Source organism: Octopus bimaculoides, chromosome 18, assembly GCF_001194135.2.
Source record: "Octopus bimaculoides isolate UCB-OBI-ISO-001 chromosome 18, ASM119413v2, whole genome shotgun sequence".
In the NCBI taxonomy this organism is placed as follows: domain Eukaryota; kingdom Metazoa; phylum Mollusca; class Cephalopoda; order Octopoda; family Octopodidae; genus Octopus; species Octopus bimaculoides.
The window spans coordinates 39,395,279-39,405,565 of NC_068998.1; the positions used below are offsets into that span (position 1 = coordinate 39,395,279).

The window sequence follows — 10,287 nt, forward strand, 5'->3', positions numbered from 1 at the left end:
AGTCCAATGACTAAAAGATAGAAAGTAAACAAAAAACAAGACAAGTTGGTCAAAACTGGTATATTTTTGATTATAAGGTCTACTTAACCAACGCTGATCTTCTAGGCTAAACTACAAAGAAAACGACACAGGAGTGTACATAATATAAGCGTGTCAGCTCAGCGAAGTATTTAAGGTGTGTATAATATTCTATGAAACAGGACATTATTATCCTATTATTCTCTTGCAGAACCCACCAGACCTCTACACCCAGCAGGATAAAATAACCTACATTGCAGCTGGTTTGTCAAGCAATTAGTCAAGCATCACATATGTTAACCCAAATATTTTATGGGGGGGTTAACGGCGTTGGCTAAACACAATAAAAATATTATACACCATTTATATGTATATATGTTGTTTATTGATGTAGGTATCTATTTATGTGTGTAACTATAAATGGAAAGAGGGGTTTATGGTCTATAACTGTGTGAAATGCTTTGTCAACATAACTTGCTTTACTTTTTACTATTGGAACACACACATACATTAATTCACTAGTATATTTTTAAAGAATCACAGACGCACTGATAACATATATCTACACAACATAAATACACATGTGAGAGTGTGTGTTTATGATTGTATATATGAGTGTGTGAGATACACACATACATAACTTAAAACATTTATACCTGTATAAATGCATATAAATAAACATACAGATAACACATTCATAATATATAATCTATCTAGACCAGAACCACCTCCACTCTATGAGGGAATTTTCAAACACATAAACACAGAGAAAATCATAGTTAAAAAGCTTATTTTGCAACCTTGAGGGTCTGGGACCAATCCCATTTTGCAGTACCTTCGAGTAGTACCTTCTACAAAGCCTCAGGCTGACCTTGTGCAAAAGCCTCACACACACACACACATACATAGTAGTTGACCTCTGTTATTTGATAATGAGGATCCAGTTCAATAAAATGAATTGTCCCTGAATTAATGTATAAGTAGCTAAGCATTCTACAGACGGGCACCCTTAACACTTTAGTATTTAAACCAGCCAGATCTGGCCCCTCACACCTAGCCTACAATGTCGTTCTAAAAGTAAACAATCACAACATTCAAAATGTTAAAGCTACAAGATAATACATGATTAGTTCAAAACAATCATCATCATTGTGAATAAATAAGTATAACATTTGCTAAAGGGTTAATGTAATTCACAGGCAGAATCAGCAATGCGTGACAAGGTACTTTTGTATCATAGGTACAATTAATCTGATAGTTTTCTATATCAGTTTCTCTATCCAATTTTACTCACAAGATACAGTACCAAGCAAAAGTCTTTGGCCACTTAAAACTATTGTAAATTTCTACTAATTGCCAACTTATAAGTGGATGCTTCGCATTGCGTTTTTTACATACAAAATATTGGCCCTGTTGTAGTCATTTCCATACCTAATCATTATATTTTGTAGTAGGGATTCTGAATGCGAGGTGAAAATGCGAGACAACCACCAAAAATGGCCATGCAAAAGTTTTCAGCCACCTCACATAAACCAATCAAGATACAGTGTTTTAAAACAGAAAAATGTCTATAATGAAAATATATTACATAATGTTTATTTCAAGAAGTTACTGTACATTGTTAATATTTCGTGTCTTCCATTAGCTTGAATAATTGCTTCAATGTGCCTGGGAAAGAGATGCATACAAATCCTTCGCCATCTTCACCATAGGTATGAAGTGCCATTGTGACTGAGCTTCCACAACTCTTCAAGATTGCATGGATTCTTCTGATAAACTCTTCTCTTTAGTTCTGTCCACGTTTGCTTGATGATATTTAAGTAAGGGCTCTGAGTTGACCAATCTTTTAATATATTAACACTCTCATCAGCCAGACCCTGTTGTGTTGCATGCAATCTGTGGCATGGAGCTCTGTCATACTGAAAAATCTCACCTTCATCTAAGTTTGGTATCAAATTGACCTTCAGCAACTGGGATGTATTTAGCACTGGTCAAGTTACTGTCAATTTTAACCAAATTTTTTGAACCATCACTTTTTATGTATCCCCAAAGCATCAGACTGTTACCCCAAAAGTTCACTGTTTTCGTTGTGTAACGTGGGTAATTTCGCTTTTCTGGAGGCCTTCTGACAAATTCTCGCTTATTAGAAAGCGAAATGACCCACATTGCACAACAAAAACAGTAAAGTACTGTATAGATAGACCCAAGGCTACAGAAAATGATATTTGTCCAAAATACCATGCAAAACTAGTACCTCATGGTTGCAAAATGAACTTAATAAGTATTTGGCCATACTGCACCTATATAGATATAATTTAAAATTGTGCTGGAAGGCATGACACATTACCAAATAGTCTGGGCTGGTTCCACATTCCACTCCTATATTCCGTGCAGTTTGAAAACGACTATCATATTGCTGGGCACGTTAGCATGTAGAGTTTGAGCCATGTTATATAGTAATAAGAAATGCAGAAAATGTAAACAGTATTTTTAAGCTTTATATAATATATACACATTTCAGCAAACCAATTGGTGTGTTACCAGAAGCCCAGCTTGTGGGAATGTACCAACTGGCCTATAGAAATGTATGTACCATATTTTCCAGCATACAAGTTGACAGATTATATAGTGTAAACATTCAAACATCGTCACTATGTTTCCAAATCCAGCTGTATTTCTCATGAAATGTTTGGTCCTCCAAAGTCATCTTGGTGTATAAGTCAACCTACCATCTTTGGCTGTATATTTTGATCTGAAAAATTTGAATTGTATGCTGGAAAATAGAGGATATAAAGCTTAAAAATACCAATTATATTTTCTGCGTTTCTAAAGCACCAGGGCTGGTCCATGTAAAATGCACCCAGCACACTCTGTAAAATGGTTGGCATCAGGAAGAGCATCCAACCATAGAAACGAAGTCAAATCAGACTGAAGCCTGGTGCAGTGTTTGACTGGTTTTTATTGTATCAACATTGAAAAAAATGAAAAACAGAGTCGATATCTGTAGCAATTGAACTCAAAACATAAGAATGGATGAAATGCTTGCCACCTTTATATAATGACAGCAAAGAAGACAAAGTGAAAACAGAGTTTTCATTAGTTTAGTTTTTATTACTTTGCTAATCAATGAGAGTTTAAGAAAGTAAAAGAGATTTTAGTGTTTGGAGCTTATGCTCATCTTCAGAAAGACATACATAGACGAAAGAAGGAAAGATGTGTACAGAAAGAAACGAAAACATGAATGACAGAGAAATAAGTGTTGTTCTGTGTCATGTTGAAAATAAGCATGCATATGTGTGAGTGTATGACAGAGTGAAGGGGGGGAGGGAGAGAGAGAGAGATCAACATTATTATACATTTCTTTTTCTTGCTAGCAAGGGTTAGATGAACTTTTTCGAGGCAATGTTTTACAACTGGATGTCCCTACTACTATCAACCTTTTTAATTCTTATGACACTTACAGATATGTTGCAGTTATTCTAAAACCTTACACACAGTATAAAACACACACATACGTAGACACACAGATATGCAAGTATGTGGTGAGAGGTTGGCAAAAGTTGTAAAGAGAAGTGGGAAAACTGAAAAAAAAAAAAAAAAAAAAAAAAAGGTGCATTTTTAATGAAATCCTTTGCAATATTTATTCTGTAGTGTATAACAGACACTCTCTTGTCACCCTGATTGCTAGAATGAACTAATAATTGGTCCGTTGAAAACTTGCAACCAACAATGCTATTATTCATGAAGTGCAATATATACAATGAGTTACTGAGTAAGCAAAAAAAGTTGTAAAGAAAATAAACCAATAAATATAGATGTGGGTGTGTGTGAAGATATAATTCACACGTTACCTTGTGTAGTTAAGGAGCTCATTTTGCAACCATGTGCTGTTGGGTTCAGTCCCACTGCACAGTACCTCGGGCTAGTGTCTTGTACTAAAGACCCAGGCTGACCAATACCTTGTGACTGAATTTGGTAGATGGAAACTGTGTGGAAGCTCATTGTGTCTGCGCGTGTGTATTTGTCATTTCCCCCCACTATTTGACAACCAGTGTTAGTTTGTTTACATCCCCATAATTTAATAGGTCGGCAAAAGAAACTAATTGAATAAGTGTCAGGCTTGAAAAAAGAAAAAAAAAAAAACATTAGTATCGGGGTTGACTTTGACTAAAACCCTTCGAAGCAGTTCTCCAGCATGATCATAGTGCAATGACCAAAACAAATTAAAGATATGACATAAATACACAAACACCCACAAACAAACACATAATAAGAAGCCTACCCAAACACATACACAATACCCTCAATTTGCATCTTGCCATCTTAAAAAAGGAAAGATAAGACACACTTTGTTCCATAAAAGTGGTTGGTCAGCAACCAGATGAAGGTAGTATCAGGTAAAAAGGCCTCTTAACCCATTGCAGACGGGAAGCAATACTGACCACATTGAAACACAGTGTGTCTAAGTGGTGTGATGTCTCACTCTGTATGGCACAGTGTTTTCAGATATACCACATTGAGAAGAATCTGTAAAATTCCTTGTATGAAAAATTATGTAGTTACTGAACAGCCTAATACTGGTACACAGCACAGACTGTCAGTATTAAATCTGCTTGCAAGGGGTTAAGTGATGCCAGGGACAAGGCAACATCTGTAGTGTTGGTGCCATGACAAAATGCACCTTGTACAGTTGATGATAAGATTAGCATCCAGCCAAGATGTGATTCCTGACACAACTAGGAGGACTATAACTTTGAATAAAAACTGGTTCAATCTGTGATGACCCACCCAACCCATGCCAGCATAAAAGTGGGCATAAAATGCTGATAATAATGATGATGATGACACATTGGTAAATGTAATTCTAAATGTACATTAAGACTGGATGATCACAGGTAGAGTGTCTGCTTATATATGTCTGCTCAGTTAGTTTTCAGTGAGTAAATTTTCTGAGTTTTGTTTTGATTCCTGGTTGGAAAAGCGGGAAAGTCTGTCTCAAATCCCATCATACCATGTAAAAAAAAAAAAAAAAAGACACATTAAGACAGTGTAGTCCTGGATGTTTAGAGACAGATTGGTCATGTCTAGAATGCCTCTGATCATAGGTCTTCTTGATCAGGACGGACCTACGGATTAAAAAAACACCAGCCCCCCCCAAGGGCTAGAATAACAAGTAAATTTCCTTATATTCACATCCTCTCGTGTTTCAAAATGAAAGACACACAGGCCAATGTAATTGGCACTGACCTGGGTCAATCTGTTTTCTTCTACAGCCCAAGAAATTGATGTGACACATCCACACAAATTTCATTCAAACTGTAGCAATGAGAAAGAGAGTATCACAAACCATAAAAATATCAAATTAAGTAATAAACAAATTAACTGGTGTGATGGTGATAAAAAAAAAAGTCATTATGAATAGGCAGATATTTTTTTTCTGAAATACCGAAAAATTCCGTTTATAAATACACAGACATGCATTTTTCTTTCTTTTATGTTTTTATACTAATATCATGATTAAAATTAGGGATGGGTATAGTGTATATTTCACATGTCAGGCAAGTGATTTGATCCGAGCCAGTGTGTTTGAAACTAAAGCAATTATAGTACTAGTTCTCAACATGACCCTTGGGGGTCCATGTAAGATTTTATTGCTCAAGTTTTGGGACAATAAATTGGTTTTACATGTACAATACAGAAAACATTTTAACAATTTTTTGATACAATTCCTAATAATATTTAATTACAAAAATATAATGGGATTTTTTCAAAACATGGAAAGGCTTTGAGGGTCCTCCCATGTAAAATAGGAATCAAAGGGATCTATAGGTAAAAACTGGTTGAAAAACACTGGACACATTGGTTTCAAATTTTGGAACAAAGCCAGCAATTTCAGGGGAAGGTCTAAGTTGATTACATCGACTCCAGTGCTCAACTAGTATTGGGTCATCCCATAAATAAAGTGTTTTTTTCAATTGCATGAACTAAAAATCGGAGGGGGATGGGATAAACTACCTGCATCAACTTGCTATAAAAGCAGGTATTAATTTTGCCTTGCCCTTATTCTTAGTGCAAGTTTTGAAGAATGCAATTTGATTTTAACAGTTATTTTTTCAAAGCTATAATGGAAGTGACAAAGGAGCATCTTTGGCATATTTTGCTTTATGAGTTCAAAAAAGGCAACAATGCAATGGAAAGTGTAAGGAATATTAATGCAGTATATGGGGATCGGACAATAAGCGTAAGTCAGTGTCAACAGTGGTTCCAGAAATTCTGAGCCAGAGACTACAGCCTACAAGATGAGCCTCGTCCTGAAAGATTAGTAGAGCTCGACAAGGATGTCTTGCAAAGCCTGGTGAAACAAAATCCCATCGTAACTGTTGGGTAACTAGCAGAGAAGCTTGGATTTGGTCATTCAACCACTCAACGTCAGCTGTGTGCCATTGGAAAAGTCAGCAAATTGGGTCAATGGGTTTCCGAGTCTAATCACACTCAGAGAGTGAATGTGTGCTCTTCTTTGCTGTCATGTCTCACGAATGAACCTTTTTTTGGACTGAATAGTGACTGGTGATGAGAAATGGATTCTCTATAAAAATGTCAAGCACTGAAGACAGTGGGTAGGGAAAAGAGAAACACCAGCACCCCAGGCTAAAGGTCTTCACCCGTGTAAGGTGTTGTTATCTGTTTTGTGGGTTATGAAAGGCTTAGTCCACTTCAAACTTTTAAACCCAAACCAAACAATAACAAAGGAGATCTACTGCGAGCAGCTTGAGCGCCTTAAGTCAGCACTTGAAGAAAAACAACCATCTTTGGTTTCAAGACAAAAGATGTTCTTCCATCAGGATAATGCACAGCCACATACAGCGAGGATGACATTCTAAAGGCTGCAGTGGTTTGGATGGGAAGTGATACCTCACCTACCATATTTGCTGGACATTGCCCCATCTGATTCCGCAGTCTTCAAAATCATTTGGATGGAAAAAATATGAATTCGATAGATGAGATCAGAACAATACTAGAGGAGTATTTTTTGTCCTGGAAAAGTGAATTTTGGAAGAGGGGCTTCGCAATTCTACCAAATAGATGGAGGAGCATTGTAGAAAATGAAGGAGAGTATATTTTAGGTTAAAAAAGAATGTTGTTTATCTTGATTTTGAAAAATAAAAGAAGTATGAAAAAAAACAGCATTATTTCTGGGATGACCCAAATACTTAATTTATTGTCCCTGAAAGGATGAAAAGTAAAGATGACCTCAGTGGAATTTGAACTCAGAACATAAAACTGGACAAAATGCTGCTTAGCATTTTACCTAGCACTGCAATGATTCTGTCAGCTCACTGTCATGGTGTGGAAGATACATGTTAGCTATTTAAAAATAAACAAAGACTTAACTTCACGGCTTTTTAGTCATTTAATATGCTGAGATGCAGTGGAATCATGTCAATGACCAAGTCAGGTCACAGTTCATGAGATGAAAAATTTGACACCAAATAATAAGTATTTAACTGAAGTTAACAGCCTTTGTATGTTTTTGAATGGCTAATGTATGCTTTCCACACTGCAATCATTTATAATGCATACTATCAGGCTGCAAAACCTTTTACCACCTACCCAGGGCTGGATTAACCCTTTTGTCACCATATTTCTGTTGAGATGCTCTGTGTTTCTTACAATTAATTTTAAATATAACAAAGAATTTAGTAAAATAACTTAGTAAAATAAGCTAGTGTTAGGAACATTAATTTTGACTTAAGTTTGGTGGAATATTTTAATTCTAAACCTTTGAAAACAAGACATTTGTACTACAGAGCCAGAAGCAGTTTCAGCTGGATTGGTATCAAAAGGGTTAGACACATAGAGGCTCTAAGAACTTAAGATTTTAGTGTCCCTAGATATATGTAATTCAAAATATAAACAATACTAAACCATAAAATTAATTTTTTTTTTCAAAATGAAACAAAACAGTAAGATAAAAAAAATAATGTTTATTTTTGTATACTCTCACTTTATTTATATCCTCACTATGACACCATGAACACTTTGAAATTATATTTCCAATCATTTAAATATTATTTTAGCAAGTTTCAAGTGATTTCTTTTGTACTGTAAACCATTTACCATTCCTGTGGTGCCCCACTTCCTTTGGTGGTCTAAGTACATGCTTATTTTGCATTATGGTTAGTCCAGCACTGCAGCTACCCTCTTTTATCAACAATTTTTGCCTTAGACCACCTCTGGACCTATGATAAAAGCATCCAGTTTAAAGTGATCTAAATTAAAACCTACCATCAGGATTCTAGGCTAATTTATATTCCAAACACCATTTTAATAATGGCCAAATTATTTTATTAAATACTTCATTATTTACAAATTAATTGACTTAAAGGCTGCATATTTCAATAGAAAATATGGTAACAAAAGGGTTCAGAAATAAACACAATAAGCTTAATTGCATTTTTAGATTATCATTTTTTAGAATTATATATTATTTTATATAAGAACGAATTAGTAAAAAAACTAACTATTGTTTTCAGTTTCTTCTTTTCCAACAAGCTGTAGTGCACCTGCTCACTGCATACAATAAGCTCATTACCATTATTACTACTATTATATTGGATTATAGTAGATTATCTATTTTCATTGAAGGTGTACACCATTTCGAGCGTGGCCGTTTTCGTGCGGGTGACACGTAAAAGCACCCACTACACTCTCTGAGTGGTTGGCGTTAGGAAGGGCATCCAGCTGTAGAAACTCTGCCAAATTAGATTGGAGCCTGGTGTTGCCATCCGGTTTCACCAGTCCTCAGTCAAATCGTCCAACCCATGCTAGCATGGAAAGCGGACGTTAAACGATGATGATGATGATGATGATGATGTGTACAATTCTGTGTTACATGTATGTATGTGTTTTACATTTTGAGACAACTGAAGCCTTCAAACCAAGATGCATTTAATAAATGGTACTATATTCATGACCAATATCATTTAATATCCACTTTTCATGCTGGTATAGATCAGATGGAATTTGTTGAAGCATATTTTCTATGGTCAGATGCTCTTCTTGCCACCAACCTACTCCTGTTTCTAAACAATCTACCCATCTACGATGGAGGCATAAAATGAGGGAGGGAAGTCATAACAGCAGTATGTATTGAGAAATGTGTAAATGGACTTGATAGATTACTGGGTGATGTCTTTATGCTCCCAGCCTCTGTATCATGAATGGTTATGTGGACCACTCCTAACGAAAGCCAGAGTTTCCTTCAACCATTACATAAACAGTATTAAGAAAAATGTTATTTAGATGTACTTTATTTTAGTTGTTTACACTATTTTACACTTGTTTATACTCTTATACATTCAAAGTTCACAAATTTCCTAATTTAAATTATAAATCATATCATTCCTTTCAATAATATCAATATGATTGCAAAACTTCTTTGCAGACAATATTTTCTGTTTGGTCGACACTAATTTTCAAATTACTTGAGTCCGTTGCTCTACTCATAGTGACGTGTAACTAACCATGTGTAAATATCAGAGAAGGTAAAAATACACCTTGTGCTTTGTTTGCTGTGAATGCGCAAGTGGAATCTTTAGGGTTGCAAAAAATCAAACTAAGACTGTTTTATGTGAATAATGTCTGGATGTTCTGGTGCCATGGGTTATTTTGATTGACAAAACTGAGATGTAAACAACAGCCGCTTTGATTAGCCATTTTGAATCTTATTCAAAACTGACATACTTCAATAGCCACAAAATAATCACACACTTTTTCCATTTTACTTTCGCTATTAACCGTCCTCATGACCCCTTTTCGTATCTATTATGGGCCCACAAACTATACAATGAAAATCCAGAGTTACTCATGGTTGGTGAATTTTTAATAAAAATGCAAAGGTGGTTTATCAATTCAAAAACTGATATCCACGAAATAATCATACTTCCTAATTTTTTAATGCTAAAAACCTTCCTGACGACTGTCTTTGCAATCCCCCAAAATACCGTAACCATTGGTCCAGCCGTCTGGCCGTGAAGAGGGAACAGACAAAGAGATAGACAGATGGACATAATGCCCATTGTAGTAAGATAGTAAATCTGCCCATCAACGATGGGAAATAAAGGGATAGTATTGCAAATCTAAACCCTCTGAATTCAGGAACTACATGGGGTGTAGTTAATCCTTGTTGCTGGAATTTTAACAAAAAAAAAAAGAAAGGTGATTTATTAACACAAGACTCAATAATATCCACTAAAAGCCTTCCTGATT

The 10,287-nt window shown here is 35.4% G+C and overlaps 1 protein-coding gene across 1 annotated transcript in view; it reads right to left on the reverse strand.

Moving 5' to 3' along the window:
* The window catches only part of LOC106884070 (LIM and senescent cell antigen-like-containing domain protein 1), a 93,741-nt gene that overhangs the window by 36,739 nt on the left and 46,715 nt on the right, over window positions 1–10,287 (reverse strand). The window lies entirely within an intron of this gene.